At 37.3% G+C, this 17,560-nt stretch overlaps 1 pseudogene; it reads left to right on the top strand.

The window, feature by feature from the left end:
- LOC100790818 (kinesin-like protein KIN-7C, mitochondrial) overlaps positions 1–17,560 on the top strand; it is a 37,022-nt pseudogene that overhangs the window by 3,651 nt on the left and 15,811 nt on the right.

Here is a 17,560-nt window from a genome sequence, read left to right as displayed (position 1 = left end):
AAGAAGGCAAGAAGAGGTGATGTTTCATCTATGGAAGTGAAGAACACTTCAAGAAAGAATGTCCTAAGTACAAGAAGAAAAAGAAATAGAGGGATCAGAACAATCACAGTGGTGATGTAGACGCTGCCCCATAAGGGTATGAAAGTGTTGATGTCTTGTGTGTTTCAGAGGCACTAGTCAAGCTAGATTGGGTTCTTGACTTGAGTTGCTCATTTCACATGTGTCCTACAATGGAACAGTTCAGTTCTTATAAGAAGATTGGTGGAGGGAAGGTTTTACTTGGCAACAATGAAACTTGCAAAGTAGTGGGAATTGGTAATGTTACTCTGAAACTTAATGGAGTAACTAGGACACTGCACGGGGTTAGGCATGTGCTAGAATTGAGGAGGAATCTGATCTCTATAGGGATGCTTGACAAGCAAGGTTTTGTGCCCAGGGTTGAGGGTGGAGTTATCAAGATCACCAAAGGTTCCATCGTGTTCATGAGGGGCAAGCTGGAAAATGGCCTGTATCTTCTGGCAGGAAATGTTCAAAAAGGGATTGTGGCAATTGTGACTGAGGAAACTGATTCACATGCAAACAAGAGGCTTGGACACATGAGTGAAGGAGGGTTGAAGGAGCTCAACAAGCAGAAGCTACTAGGAAAAAATAGTGTTGAGTCACTAGAATTTTGTGAACTCTGTATTCTTGGCAAGGCAAAGAGGTCAAAGTTTGCCACTATTGTGCATCACTCCAAAGGTACACTTGAATACATCCACAGTGATGTATGGGGTCCAACAAGAGTACCATCACACAGTGGAGCAAGGTATTTCCTTTCTATGATTGATGACTTATCTAGGAAGGTATGGATCTACATACTCAAGTAGAAGAATAAAAGCCTTTGAGAAGTTCAAGGAGTGGAAGGTACTGGTTGAAACTCAAACCAACAAAAAAGTCAAGAAACTCAAAACTGATAATGGTTTAGAGTTCTACTCAGAAGAATTCAATCAGTTTTGCAGAAAACAAGGGATTGAGAGGCACAAGACAGTAAGAGGCACTCTGTAATATCCTATTTTTCGGAAACTAATTTAAAAAATATTGTTATTTATAAATAAATAGAGTAAATAATAAGTTGTAAGTAAACCTAACTATAAATAGAGACATGTTAGGTCAGTTTTCAAATTGACGATGCCTCCTCTTCCTCTCAATTTCGTTTTCCCCTCTCCTCCTCCCAAAACCTTCTCTTTTTCCCGTATACCACCAAACCTATCTTAGAAAATCGATGATCTTCGAATTATTCACCGTTGGATCGTCGTGAAATTTGAGCAACAGGTTTGGAAATCATTTTCGAACATTCTCACCATTGGGAAATACGAAATCATGTCGGAGCAGAGAGAAATATCCTTTGCATCGTAGCTTTTTCTTTTCCCGCAGAAACCCAAAAACAATCTCAGTAAAACTACGGCGCCAAACTCTTTAACCGTTGGATTGTTGTGAAATTTTGATATTTGGTTCATGATTCAATTTCTCACACTTCCACCCTTGGGATTTGCGAAATAATATTCATGGAGAGAGAAAACTGAATCGCTCGAAGACAGTACAAAATTGAGGCTTCAATCCTTTTTCCTTCTCTCTAATGTTTGGGAACCCTATCAGAGTGGTAAGTGGAAAAACTTTGAGGAATCTGAAGAAATTTCTAGAGATGACACTATCGTTGTCGGAACACACATGAACTCACTTAGAGGTAAGTGATGGGTTATTCACAATTGGGGAGTAGTGAGAACATCTGTAGAGATCCTTAAAGTATCAACTAAAATGAGTTTTGGGATGTTTCTGCAAATTTTGATTCTACCCTTACAATTATAACTGTGAATTATATATGTTTGACAAACCAGTTGATGTCCCAATGAGAAGTTGCTATGAAATTGATGTGTTCATGTGTTGAGTGTAAACCCTTAAAAAAATTGAGTTCTTTTTATTAACACGAATTATATTCTAAATAATATTCTTTAATGACTTGTTTTATACAAATTATCATCTTGTTCTAATTTTCCCAAATGATGATCAACATGTTATTTGTATGTATGTATATATATATATATATATATATATATATATATATATATATATGTCATGTCATGTAAATATTATTTCTATGTGATGCGTATATGAGTTATGAAGCATGATAAATTATTAAATGTGATTATATTATTGTTATGAAGATTGAGTAGTGCAAAGTGAAATGTGTCAATTTGTGAGATACATGTAAACATGATATGGTTGATTGTGACATAATGAGATGTGAAATTGTGAACATGAGTTTTAGTTGTGAGTAAGTGTGTGGTTAACACTTGATGTGATATTACTTGTATTGAGAGCTGTGAATTATACAATAACCTGACCAGTGTTTAATTTGAGAAAAGTTTTGATGCGCAATATTAAAGGGAAAGTGTAGGTTTCCTATTTAGAAACCAGTGTTAAATTGTAGCACAATGTGTTAAACGTGTTTGAAATACGAGTGTGAGGTCCTGGGTATTGTATAATTCATGAGCAGTGTCTATAAATTGAATATGTGATGAATTATGGAATAACATGTTTGTAAATGTATGAATACATGAATTTTGATGATGCCAAAGAAGAATCAAACAAGGCCGCTTCAAAGGATAAACATTTGCTTCAAGATTAATTTAAGATTGCTTCAACAAACAAAGCCTTGTTTCAAGATTCACTAATGATCAAGCATTGCCTCAAAACAAAGGGTTTCAAAGTCATGCAAGGCTCTGGTAATCGATTACCAGAAGGGGAGAATGAAAAATAGTTGTTGAAAAGGGTTTTGAATTTGAATTTTGAACATGTAATCGATTACCATATGTCTGTAATTGATTACCAGCAACAAAACTCTTGAAATTCAAATTCAAAGGTCATGACCCTTCAAATTATAACTGTGTAATCGATTACATAAACATTGTAATCGATTACCAGTGGAGAGTTTTTAGAAAATCTGTCAACAGTCACATCTTTTGATTGAATTTGTGAATGACCATCAAAGGCCTATAAATAGGTGACTTGGGCACGAATTTTGAAGAGAGAGTTTTGTTTGTTCAAAATGTCTTATCCTCTCAAAAGGAAATGAGAGAGATTCCAAGAGAACTTCATTGTCAAATGCTCTCTCAAAAGAAACTCTTGGGCAAACACTTGCAAATCCATTAAGAGTTTCTCCATGGACTTCAATTGTGTTGGATCAAGTGGCCTTGGAATAATTAAGAAGGGGGGGTTGAATTAATTATTAATGTGTCTTGACTAATTAAAAACTTATCCTTCTTAATGTTACTAGATTCAATTAGGATTTACTACTAAGTTATTAGAAAGTAAAGAACAAAATCAATAACTTAGACAAAAGTAAAGCGGAAATAAAAAGTACACAACAAAAATTAAAGAGTGTAGGGAAGAAGAAGACAAACACAAGATTTATACTGGTTTGACAACAACCCGTGCCTACATTCAGTCCCCAAGCAACCACCGGTTCTTGAGATTTCCAATAACCTTGTAAAATCCTTTACAAGCAAAGATCCACAAGGGATGTACCCTCCCTTGTTCTCTTTGAACAACCAAGTGGATGTATGCTCCACTTGAACTGATCGACAAGAGATGTACCCTCTCTTGTTCTCAGTATCGCAACCCAAGTATGTTGGATCGAGTGGCCTCAGAATAATTAAGAAGGGGGGGGGGGTTGAATTAATTATTCCTAAACCTTTACTAATTAAAAAATTACTCTTCTAAGGCTTTTACTTAATTGTTAAGAGAATGAGGTGTAGAAGAGAAACTTAACAAAAAGTAAAAGTGGGAATTAAATGCACAACGGAAAGTAAAAGAGTAGGGAAGAAGGAAACAAACACACAAGATTTTTTATACTGGTTCGGCAACAACCCGTGCCTACATCCAGTTCCCAAGCGACCTGCAGCCCTTGAAATTTCTTTCAATCTTGTAAAAATCCTTTTACAAGCAAAGATCCACAAGGGATGTACCCTCCCTTGTTCTCTTTGAAACCCTAGTGGATGTACCCTCCACTAGAGCTGATCCACAAGAGATGTACCCTATCTTGTTCTCAGTCAAACCCAAGTAGATGTATCCTCTATTTGTACCACAAAGGATGTACCCTCCAATGTGTTAAGACAAAGATCTCAGACGGTTAAACCTTTGATACTTTGTGAATGGAGATACAAAAGAATTCTCAGGTGGTTAGTCCTTTGAACACTTTTGTATAAGGGAATGGGAAGAATCAAAAGAATTCTCAAACTGTGTCGTTTTGAATTCTTTGACAATGGAGAAGGGAGACACAAAAAGAATTCAGGCGGTTAGTCCTCGGCGAATTCTTTTTGGAAAAGGGAGAAGAGAATGAAAAGATGAATAGCGCAAGTTTTCAAGGTTTAAAAAACTAGAAAACTTCTGAAAGCTTTTGGTACAAAGAAGAAGAAGAAGTTCAAAGAGATTCAAGGTTTGTAAAGGATTGTATGAAATAAGTGTTCAAGATTGAATGAATGAATTAATGAAAAGAAAATCAAAGCCTTGCTTTTATAGACACTTCATGTCTGGCTAAAAGGACCATTTAGAAGAGTTACAACTTTTAGAAAAACTTAAAACCAATTTGAAAAAGTCAAAACATTTTTGAAGAGTTACATCTTTTGATTTATTCAGAAACATTCACTGGTAATCGATTACCAAATCAGTGTAATCGATTACACAAGGCTTTTATGTGAAAGGATATGACTCTTCACATTTGAATTTGAATTTCAACGTTCAAAGGGACTGGTAATCGATTACCAAAATATTGTAATCGATTACAGCTTTTTGAAATTAATTAGAACGTTGTAAATTCAATTTGGAAACTTTTTCAAAACAATTTTGCTACTGGTAATCGATTACCAATTACAACAATCTGGTAATCGATTACCAGAGAGTAAAAACTCTTTGGTAAACATGTTTTGAGAAAAATCCATGTGCTACTCAGTTTTTGAAAAATCCTTTTCATACTTACCTTGATTAAGTCTTCTCTTGATTCTTGAATCTTGAATCTTGATCTTGATCTTGATTTTTGAGATCTTGAACCTTGAATCTTGATTCTTGACTCTTAACTTTCTTCTTGAGTCTTGAATTTTTCTTGATTCTTATCTTGAACTCTTGAATTGTTCTTGATTCACTTGAGTTGTTCTTTGATTGATCTTTGAGCTTTTTGTCATCACCTTTGTCATCATCTTTTGTTATCATCAAAACACCCTTGAATCACCTTTGATTCACCATGAAGCTTTGCTTCTACAAAGTAGATGTACACTCTACTTGTACCACAAAGGATGTACGCTCCAATGTGTTAAGACAAAGAATTCTTAGGCGGTTAGTCCCTTGAATCTTTGTAAGGGAAAACAAAAGATATCTCAGACGGTTAGTCCTTTGAAATCTTTTGTAAGAAACAGAAGATATTTCAGGCAGTTAGTCCTTTGAAATCTTTTGTCAAGAGGGAGAAGGGAAGAAAAAAAGAATTCTCAGGCGGTTAGTCCTTTGAATCTTTTGACAAGAGAGAAGGAATGAAGAAGAAGAATAGCACAAGTTTTTAGACAATGAACTTTTCTTAAAAGAGAAATTATTGAACAAAAACTCTATGAAAGAAATCTATTATGCATGAAAGGAATCAGTCTTTTTAAATTCGTGCCATGGTCACATATTTATAATCATTTGATGACTCAAGTTAAAGTTTGTGACTCTTGGCAATTTCTTTAAAAATAGTCACTTTTTAAAAGTTGTGACTCTTTTGAAAACTTGTCACTTTAAAAGTTGTGACTTTTGAAAAACTCTTCAGAAACAAGTCACTTTAAGAATTATGACTTTTGGAAATTTATTTTTCGAAATAACAAGCGGCACTTAGACCATCAAGGTGTAATCGATTACACATCAACAGATGTGACTCTTCATGTTTAAATTTGAAAATCAAAACGTTTAGAAACTCTGGTAATCGATTACAAGTATTATGTAATCAATTACACAAGTTTGAAATGATTTTAAAAAGTTTTATCACAAGTTGTGACTCTTGAAATTTGAAATCTAACGTTTTAAAAACATTGGTAATCGATTACATGATTATGGTAATCGATTACAACTTTGTAAATCAGTTTTGAAAATAATACTGGCTACTGGTAATCGATTACTGCCTTCTGGTAATCGATTACCAGAGAGTAAAACTCTTTGGTAAAAGATTTTGCTTTTTGAAAAATTCTTGTGCTATTCAATGTTTTGAAAAACTCTTTTAATACTTATCTTGATTGAGTCTTCTCTTGATTCTTGAATCTTGAGTCTTGATTCTTTACTTGAATCTTGATTATTCTTGAATCTTGAATCTTGATCTTGATTCTTGAAACTTACTTGACTCTTGATTCTTTGGAACTTGCTTGACTCTTGATTCTTTGGCATCATCAAAATAATCTTGGAAGGCATTGCTTCCACAATATCCCCCTTTTTGATGATGACAATCCTGAAATCAAGAGAATAAATACAAGTTTTGTTCTATCATTCACTCATCTCTTTCTCCCCCTTTCTTTTTGAATTTATGCTTAATTTTAAAGCTTTGAAAATATAATATCTTGATTTTTAAAATACCCATTTTCTCTCCCCCTTTGGCAACATTGAAAAGGCCAAAGTTCGTAAAATAAAACATACATGAATAATTCTAAAACATACATACAACACAATACCAAATGTAATTACATACCACTAGACATATATATCATAAAACATAATTAAGTTTAACACACATAAACATAAACAACCAAAAGCAAGTAAATATAATCATCATGTTCAGTCATACTAAGCAAATATAAGAAATACTAAGTGTTCAAATGTCATAAACATATAGCCAAATACAAGACTTTAGAAACAAAGTATAATAATCTAAATCTATGAGGATGGTGGTGGAAGGTCAAAGCACTGACGAACATAACTAACATCCTCCTCAAGTTTGGTGATACGTGTGTCCATTCCTGCAAATCGTGCATCCATGGCATCAATACGACTATCCAATGAGTCAAAGCGTTCACCGACGAAGGTGTGGAGTCCATCCAACCTGTCAAGAATGTTGTGCATAAGAGATGAAGAGTCATCTCTATGAGAATGTGGTGATGGAGAGCGGTCTTCAGCGGCCTGTACTGGAGCATCCTTCTTCACCCAAGAGCCATCCCTCTCTTTGCGGTATCCGAAAGAGGAGATTACATTCGCACCAATAGAGAAGGATCTCTTGATTTGACAAAGGGCTCAGAGTCAAGAGGGACATTAAAATGTTGTAGAAACAAGGTGATCAAATGAGGATATGGAAGTGGAGCATTTGATCTCAATGCCTTATGCATGCGATATCTCACAAGATGGGCCCAATTGATTTGACGACCAGTTAAGAAAACCCACATGATTATCAAATCTTCCTCAGAAACCTGTGCAAGGTTGGAAGATCTAGGGAGTAGGATGCGCATAATTAAGTAGTGCATGATGCGGCATTCGAATGCCAATGAACCGACAAGAAGCCTTCCGGTCATATCCGTTTGGTTGGTGCAAAGCATCCGGCGGGCATCAGAAACAGAAAAATCAAAATTCCACTCATCATCAAGTGTACCCTCAAATGGTACACCGTCACTGGATAATTGAGTGAGTTCAAAGAAAAGGGACTGGTCTATGACCATCTTAATCCCATAAACTTCAAAAATCAAGGAATCTTCTTGAATTTCCAAGTTCGAATAAAAGGCTTCAACCAATTCAGGGTAAAAAGGAAGTTTCATGGAGATAAACTGAATTAAACAAGAATTTTGAAATGCTTGAAAGCAATCAAACACTTCATCATCAAAGAAAGCTAAGTCTACGAATTTAGGGTCAATAATGGAACGAGAAGAGAAAAGAGAATTGTACCGGATACGTTGTTCTTCTGAGGAAAACAACGTAGGAGATGATATGGAGGGAGGAATTTGAGATGTCTGCGATTTGGATGTTTCGTGGCTTCGAGTTCCGATGACTGCGGATGAAGTCGCAACCCCCTTTCGCTTCTTTGATGGTTCTGCCATTTGGAGGAGTTCTTGGAAGTTTTAATCGGTGGAGATGAAAAAAAAATGAAAAATGATGAATTTTGGGCTTTGTGGGACGTGATTTGGTTGAGAATTGAGAGAGAAATCGAGTTCTGAAGTTTAGGGATTTTAGAGCCGTGTTGCTGCAGAAATCGCGTTCTCGCGGTTTCTTAAATTTCGAATTTATAGATACAGACACTCTGTAATTGATTACAAGAATGTTGTAATCGATTACACTTAGCCTGACTGCCTGTAATCGATTACATGTGAAGGTAATCGATTACTAGACACTTTTTCTAAAAACTAAGGAAAAAAAATATCAACACTTACCAAGATGAATTTTTGTTTAACATAGAAAGTTTTAATATATCAAAATAATTTTATTTGAAAATAGAATATAATAGTTTTGAAAAACATGAGCAATCAATAAAATACTTTTAAACATATCATACAAGTAATCATACAAAAATTGAAAGATATAGATCATGGCATCATCAACCATTTAGATTGATTTTAATGATAAGCTTCATACTTCGAGAAAGAAAAATAACTCAATTAAACATATGAGCACAAACTCAATATAGCAATCAAACAAGGCAAACAAATAAAATTTTGTTAGTCATCATATAAACAAGTTAATTGAAAGGAAAGTTTCAACCAACTTAATTTAAAAGATAATGGTTTTGATGTTACCTTTTTCATGATTTAAGTGCTTAGATCTTTAAAGATGGAAGTCAGACTTTTGCTTTTCTTGCTTAAACTTCTTGAGAAATGTTCTCATCACTTTCATAGTCCTTGGATAGAAGATTGATCTCCTTCTCCGAACCATCGGATGAGTCATTGTCATCCCAAGCAATATACGCCTTCTTGGATCTTCTTTCTTCATGGCTTTTCTTCTCATTCTTTTCTGGCCATGATTCATTTGTGGGGCAGTGTGCCTTTATGTGACCGGGTCGATTACACTTATAGCATTTAAGTGTTGGGGAACCTTCTTGAGATCTCTTCCTATTGTCGAAGTTATGGCGTCTCTCCATTCTTCTATTTTTGACGAATTTATGAAACTTTTTCACAAAGAGTGAGAAGTCCTCTTCATCATCAGATTCTTCTTCTTCTTCTTCTTCTTCTTCTTCTTGCATTGAGGAGGAGGCTTTGAGTGATATGCTTTTTTTCCTTTTTTCGGTCTCTTCATTTTGGTTGAGATGTTGAAGTTCCATTTCATGTTCCTGCAGTTTGCCAAAAAGAGTGGCAAGAGACATAGAAGAAAGATCTTTACTTTCAGAAATGGTAGTTACCTTGGGCTGCCATTCCCTACTTAAGCATCTCAAAAATTTATTAATTAAATCTTCATTAGGAAAGGTTTTTCCTAAGGAGGCAAGGTGATTGATTATGTGTGTGAATCTTTTCTGCATGCTTTGGATGTTCTCATTAGTGTTCATCCTAAATAATTCATATTCATGTGTAAGGGTGTTGACTCTAGATCTTTTCACATCAGTGGTGCCTTCATGTGTAAGTTGGAGAGTATCCCACATCTCCTTTGCATTTGAACAGTTTGACACTCTAAAATATTTATCTATTCCTAGGGCAGAAGTAATAATGTTTTTGGCTTTAAAATTATATTGGATTCTTCTTCTATCCTCTTCAATCCATTTATATCTAGGTTTTTCTGTTGTTGTGCTTGTGCTTGCATCTACTATGGTGGGTACATAAGGTCCTATTTCTATTGCTTCCCAAATGTTTAAATCTATGGCTTCAATAAAGATTTGCATTCGAGTTTTCCAATAGTAGTAACCCTCACCATTAAAGATAGGTGGCCTACGGATGGAGTTTCCCTTGGGGAACAAAGAATTTGAGGAGGCCATGAATCTTGAAGTTGTGAAACTTTTCTCAAGAAACCTGCTCTGATACCACTTGATCCAAAAATTGTAATATCCTTCTCTTCAAGAGAGAATTCCTCTTCTTTCTTCTTATACAAAGAGATTGCTTAAGGGACCGAGGGTCTCTTAAGTTGTAAGAATTCCTGAATACAAGAGATGGGTTGTCCCTGTGTGGTTCAGACTTTGTAAAAGAGTTTTACAAAGAGAAAGGAAAATCTCAAAGGGGTTGCTTGAGTACTGGATATAGGCACGGACTTTGCCGAACCAGTATAAAACTGTGTTTGCATTCTCTCTTCCCTTATCTCATTTATTTTGTTGCAATCAATTTTGTCTTGCATGTTTAAAGAACATTATTAAATTGATTGCTACTTCTTCTGCATTCTAAGCCTATCCCTCTTAAGTTATTGAGGCCGCTGGTCCAACAATGTTGCTTTGAGATTATAATATTGTTATTGAGATTGAGTATAAGTGCAAAGTTGAACATGTGTTAATTTGTGAGATACATGTAAATATGTGATGGTGGATTGTACCGTTATGAGATGTGAAATTGTGAACATGAGTCTTAGTTGTGAATACGTGTGAGTGTTTAATACTTGATGTGACAATAATTGTGTTGTAAGTTGTGAATTATACAATAACCCGACCAGTGTTTATATTGAGAAAAATGTTTATGCGCAGTGTTAAAGAGAAAGTGTAGGTTCCTAGTTAGGAACTAGTGTTAAATTGTAGTGCAATGTATTGAACGTGTTTAAAATACGAGTATGAGGTCGTGGGTATTGTATAATTCATGAGCAGTGTCTGTATGCAAAAATTGTTTTAGGGGTTGGACCTGAATTAGGAGGGAGAGGCTCTAACGGACTATTCGGAGTGTAGGCCTTGGGGGTAAATACACCCGGTTTAAGTGCTCTTTTAAGCCTGTGCCGATCCCACATGGTTGGAGCATTCTTGCAAAACAGCGTGACCCTGACTGGTCTCCCTATGATTTTACTTAGTGAGAGTGACCTGACATACTCATTTTATGGTGTGTCTTGTTATGTACTCCTAAACGCCCCATGGTGGTTTTTTACTGACATGGTACCATATTGCATATATAGGCTTGAGTCTTAGCATAATTGTTGCATAACGCTTGCTAATTGTTTATTATGAAATTGATGTGTTATTATGTCTTGATCGGATTGTGTGATTCATGTGTAATGTGATTGATGATTGAAAAGTGAATTTTAAATGACAGTGGTGGAATTACATGAGTTATGATTAAGTTGTATCTTATTTATATGATATGTATATCTAGTTGTTTTGTTTCTCTATTAGCTAGGAATGTGATAACTCACTCCTCGTGTGCTATTTGTGTTTGGATCCTGTGATGATCTTGAACCTTGTGTTCGTGGGAGCAGATGATTAGGTGGATGACTATGAAGAACCTCATGCTAGAGGACACAGGAACACAATGCTTTGATAGGATGTGACATTTGGGGTATAGGTTTCTATATTAATTTCATGAAGTCTTGGAAGACCTTATTTTGAGCCAAGATGATTTATTATTTATTTGGACAAGTTTTATTATGATGTTAGAAAAGTGAATGTGAGCCTTTTACCCTTTTGAAAGGCTTGTAACTAAATGTGTTTTAAAAATAATTAATTAATTGTGAATTCTTGTTCCTTTTATTATTAGTACATATATGTATGGGGTAGAGGGTGTCACACACTCCCCAACAGAATGGACTGGCCAAAAGGATGAACCGAATCATTATGGAGAGGGTCAGATGCATTATATTTGATGCAAACTGTTTTGCACATTTCCGGGCTGAAGCTTTGATGACCATAGCTTACTTAATAAACAAAAGTCCATCCACTGTTATTGATAAGAAAACTCCAGAAGAAAAGTGGAGTGGTTACCCTCGAAATCTTTGACCTTTGGTTGTGTGTAAGGCAGGGAAAACTAGAACCAAGGGCTCTGAAGTGTATGTTCCTAGGATATCCTCAAGGGTTCAAGGGTTATAGGCTGTGGTGTATGGAGAAGGGCCAGCCTCAAGTTCTGATCAGTAGAGATGTTGTGTTCACGGAATCTAAGATGTATTACACAAGGAAGGCCTCAATAGATCAACAATTAGGATCAAACACTTATGATAGTGTTCTGAAGGAGGTAGAGCCAGTACAAGAAAGACTAAGACTAGAGATCAAAGTTAAGAATCAGAAGAATGAGCCTGCACAGACTCAACCTGATCTACAGAACTATAAATTGGCCAGAGATAGGGAAAAAAGAGTCATTAACCCACCAATAATGTTTGGCTATGCTGACATGGTTGCTTTTGCACTGAATGTAGCAGAAGAAATTGAGACTGATGAGCCTAGGAATTATGTTGAAGTCATCAAGAGCAATCAATCTCAAAATTGGATTACTGCTATGTATGAAGAAATCTGTTCACTTTAGAAGAATGACACTTGGGTTTTGGTGGAGAAACCGAAAGGGACTAGACTGGTCAACTGCAAGTGGATCTTTAAATTGAAGGAAGAAATTGCAAGGATTGAAAAAACAAGGTTCAAGGCAAGACTAGTTGTAAAAGGGTTCCCTCAGAGGGAAGGAGTTAACTACAATGAGGTATTTTCACCAGTTGTAAAACATTCTTCAATTAGAATGATACTTGCACTAGTAGCTCAAAACTATCTAGAATTGGAACAATTAGATGTGAGAACAACCTTTCTACATGGAGAACTGGATGAGAAGATTCATATGACTCAACTAGAGGGATTCATCAAAAAAGGTGATGAGAACAAGGTGTGTTTGTTAAAGAGGTCACTCTATGGCCTCAAACAATCTCCTAGGCAGTGGTACAAAAGGTTTGACACCTTCATTATGGAGAATGGATTCAAAAGTTATGTCATGTTGATAGTTTGCAAAAGCAAAGTGGAGATTGTAAAGGTGAAAGAAATGCTTAAGGGTGAGTTTAAAATGAAGGATATAGGGCCTGCTAATAAGATTCTAGGAATGGAGATCCTGAGGGATAGAACCAAGGATATCTTGATTGTTAATCAGAAGAGCTATATAGCCAAAGTGCTGAAGAAGTTCAATATGGAGAAGTCCAAGCCAGAATATATGAAGAATGTACCATATGCAAATGCAATAGAGAACTTGATGTATGTAATGATATGAACAAGGCCTGATCTAGCCTACTCAATAAGTCTAGTCAGTAGATACATGGGGAAACTAGGAAAACTACATTGGGAGGCTTTGAAGTGGATCCTAAGGTACTTGAAGGGATCCATTGAAGCTGGATTGCTGTATAAGAAAATGAAGAAAGTGCAGGGAATGTGACAGGATTTGTTGACCCAGATTATGCTGGACACATTGATACTAGCAAGTCATTAACAAAATATGTGTTTCAGTTCTGTGGAAACACTGTTAGCTGGAAATGCAAATTGCAAAAGGTGGTCTCATTGTCCACAACGGAAGCAGAGTTCATTGTTGTGACTGAGGCAGTGAAAGAGGCAATATGGATGAAAGGAATGACAACGAGTTTACAGGCTCAGAAAGGAGGTGCTAAGGTCTATTGCGACAACCAAAGTGGCATATATTTGGCTAAAAATCAAACATTCCATGAGAGGACTAAGCACATAGATGTCAAGTTTCACTTGTGAGAGAAATCATTGAAAGTGGGGAGGTGAACTTAGAGAAGATTAGCACCGATCATAACCCAGCAGATGCTTTGACTAAGGCTCTACCTGGACCTAAGTTTCTTCATTGTATACAGATTATGCAAATAGTGTAGATAGTTGAAGGTTTAAACCAAGGTGGAGAATTGTTAGAATTGGTTTTACCTTAAACAATTGTTTCTGTTTTCTCTCTTGTATTTTTGGGAAGGGAGAGATTGTTAGGAGTTATGTAATTTTGTTACTTCTCATAATAGAATTCCCTATGTGATTAGTGGAAGTGTAATAGCCTTTATAAGGCTTGTAACTAACGCCATTGATAATGAAACAATACATAAAAAACTTATCTCTCAATAATTCTCTCATCTTCTCTAAACACTCTTGATTAGCCTAGGTGTTCCTTTCTTTTCAATACCATTGTGTAGTATCTGTTTAATTTATAACAATAAGCATAAGAAGGCGTGCTTTAAAAAAGAAATTATTTCAAATACTACTATCTTTTGGCTCAATGTCTTCAATTTGACTTGCAAGTACGAGCCTGATTTTTGGAACTATTTATTTTATTTTTTGCTTCCCTTCCCTCAAATTTCTATGTAGATGAGGCCTACAGACATGAATCTATCATCTATCCTTGGTCATATGTATCTGTACCTATATCTTAATGAGTATCACTTTTCAATTTCATGTGCTCCATTTGTAGGTCATTAATGACTTGCTGAATCCAACTGGGCAGAATCTAAGAATCCAAGAGGATGCTCAGGTATTTATATTTATTGCTTAATATTGGAAGTCAAGAACGGGTCATACTATCATTATTTATTTTCTCTTTTTCTTGTCAGCAATAGCTTATCCAACAATCTTTTGGCTTTCCTTTCCTTTTCTTAAAGCACAGTATGTTGTTAGCTCCTTGTTCTCATTGTAAAAAACTTCACTCGGTGAATTGTACAGGATGAATTTCTCTTCAACTCTGAATGTCTGAGTGTTTGCTTGTTGGAATTATAAGGTTTAAATAAGGAAGGGGGATAAGAGAGAATTGAGACTCTAAATAGTAGGATATCATATCAGTATGGTGTATTCTAATATGATTGTGACTACCTTAGTTCTAAAAGTTGTAAGGTCCATGCACTTCTAATTCTAGAAAGAACATAATTTCCAAAGCAATCCTAATTCTTCCGAAAGAGATCTCGATTCAATTCGATATCAACATTAAACTATAATGATTGCAATACAAGACAAACCCATAGCAGGCCCAAGAGAACATCAAAGAAGCCCACTTACCTCCAGGACTTTGTGTAGCTTGCCTCTAGCAGCTAAAGAATATTCCCTCAGCAGTTGGTTATAACAACTACTGATATTTTCCCAATTCTGTTATGTTGTTGCAGAGTTCTGGTTTGCTAAATTCCTGGTGCTTGTCTTCTAGTGCAGCTGGCCTTTGAGTGACCGTGCTCATCTTGCTGCTGTTATCCTATAAATACCATTGATTATGAATAAAAGAGGCAGAGAGAAATTTCATTACAATTTTATCTTTAGTATTACAGTAGTATAGAACTTATTACCTATCAATTTGGTCTGACCTGCCTTCTCCATCATGCCCTAGCATAACACCCGCTAGACCACCATGGATCATCTTGAAGAAGCAGTGGCACGCTTGACTCAGGGCCAAAACACCCTCACCCGTACCACGCTTCTCTGTCCCGGCCTAAACTGCCATCAACAGCAAAATTGATTCCATCATAGAATGATTGACTACCCTAACCATGGCCCCACCCGCTCCGAAATCCCCTCCGTCACCGTCCCTACCTTCACCTCCACCCAGCCAGCCTCATATGAAGCTAGATGTTCCACGATTTGATGGTTAGGATCCATTGGGATGGATTTTTAAAATCAGCCAATTTTTCGATTATCAAGGTGTGCCCGACAACAAAAGGATGACCGTCGCATCCTTCTACATGGAGGGTCCCGCCCTCTGTTGGTAGCAATGGATGTCCAAAAATGGCTTCCTTACATCATGGACTGCCATGTTGCAGGTTCTCGAGTCCATATTCGCATCGTTATACTATGATGACCCTCATGGTGCTCTTTTCAAAGTGCAATAGCGAGGTTCGGTGAACGATTGCCTCACTGAGTTTGAAAGGCTTGTAAACTGAATTGTTGACCTCACTCTGACATTTCTGCTAAGCTGCTTCATCTCTGGCATAACTCCTGAGCTCTATCGTGAGGTTCAAGCCCTTCAACCCCTATCGCTTCCCTAGGTCGCTGCTTTGGCCAAGCTTTAGGAAGATAAGTTGCACAATCACCATCATGTTGGTCGTGGCTCATATTTTCCTCCGCAACCTACTCTATCTTAACCAACCCCTCCTCCGTGAGGTTCAAGCCGGCAGAGCTCGTATTGACCTCGCTCTGCCATTTCTGCTAAGTTCTTTCATCTCTGGCATAACTCCCGAGCTTCGCTGTGAGGTTCAAGCCCTTCAGCCCTTGTCGCTTCCCCAGGTTGTTGCTTTGGCCAAGCTTTAGGAAGATAAGTTGCACGATCGTCGTTGTGCCGGTCGTGGCTCGTATTTTCCTCCGCAACCTACTTCGTCTCGACCAACCCCTCCTCGTTCACCCAGAGTCCCCGTCAAATGCCTTTCATCGGAGGAAATTGCGGTTCACAGAGACAAGGGTCTCTGTTACCACTGTGATGATAAGTGGACGATGGGTCACCATTGCAAGCCTCACATTCAACTATTTATTGATAATGATGACAGTGACAATCCTTATTCGTCACCTAATTCTGAATCACCAGATGTGTTACCTACTCCAACACCACTTCCCAGAGACCCTCCTCATTTAAGCCTCAATGCCTTGTTGGGAATGTTGACACTCGAGACAGTTTGCGTATACGGGTATATCAACCACCACCGTGTCACGATTTTGGTTGACGATGGTAGTACCCATAATTTCGTGCAAACCAGGATTGCCAAATTCCTCGAACTTGCTTCCTCTCCGATAACCCCCTTTTAGATTATGGTTGGCAATGGCGAGGTCCTCGATTGCAGCTCCGTATGTCCCCAGGTGCCTATCAGAATCTAGGGCCATACCTTCATCTCTGATTTGTATGTCCTAACCTTTAGCGGCGCTAACATAGTCTTGGGCGTCCAATGGCTTAAATAGATGGGCCCGATGACTACTGACTACGCCTCCTTCATTATGTCTTTCTCCCAATTGGGCCTTCCCGTCCAGTTGCACGCTGATGTCCCTTTTAGGCCAGCGCTTGCTTCAGCCTAACAAGTTAGACACCTGTTTCATACCCAGAGCATCTCGGCCTTGTTCCATCTTTCACCCATAGCCGAACCGACCCACATCCCATCATCCCCTTCCCTTCCAGGCGATGTCCCTCTTCCTTCCTCTATTACCAACCTCGTCTCTTGTTTCACTCCCCTATTTCAAGAACCAACCAATTTACCACCATCACGTTCGATCACTCACCACATTCACCTTTTTCCCGGCTCGAACCCAGTCAATATCAGACCATACCGTTATCCTCATTGTCAGAAAACAGAGCTCAAAAACTAGGTGTCTACTATACTTGATGCTAGCTTGATCCAATTAAGCCAGAGCCCTTTCTCCTCCCCAGTCCTTCTGGTTAAGAAGAAAGACAACAACTGGAGGTTTTGTGTGTATTATCGTGCACTGAATGTGATCACAGTGAAGGACAGGTTTCCCATGCCTACAATAAATGAACTGCTGGACGAATTAGGCAAGTCCTCGTGGTTTTCCAAACTTGATCTTTGCTAGGGTTTTCACCAAATACGCATGGTGGAGGAAGACATGCATAAAATGACATTTCGCACACATTAGGGGCATTATGAGTACAAGGTAATGCCATTTGGGCTCTGTAATGTGTTGGCCACTTTCCAAGCTACCATGAATGAACTCCTCAAACCTTTCTTACAGAAATTTGTTTTGGTACTTTTTGATGACATTCTG

Source organism: Glycine max, chromosome 14, assembly GCF_000004515.6.
Source record: "Glycine max cultivar Williams 82 chromosome 14, Glycine_max_v4.0, whole genome shotgun sequence".
Taxonomy (NCBI): domain Eukaryota; kingdom Viridiplantae; phylum Streptophyta; class Magnoliopsida; order Fabales; family Fabaceae; genus Glycine; species Glycine max.
This window is presented reverse-complemented; position numbering and strand designations above follow the sequence as displayed.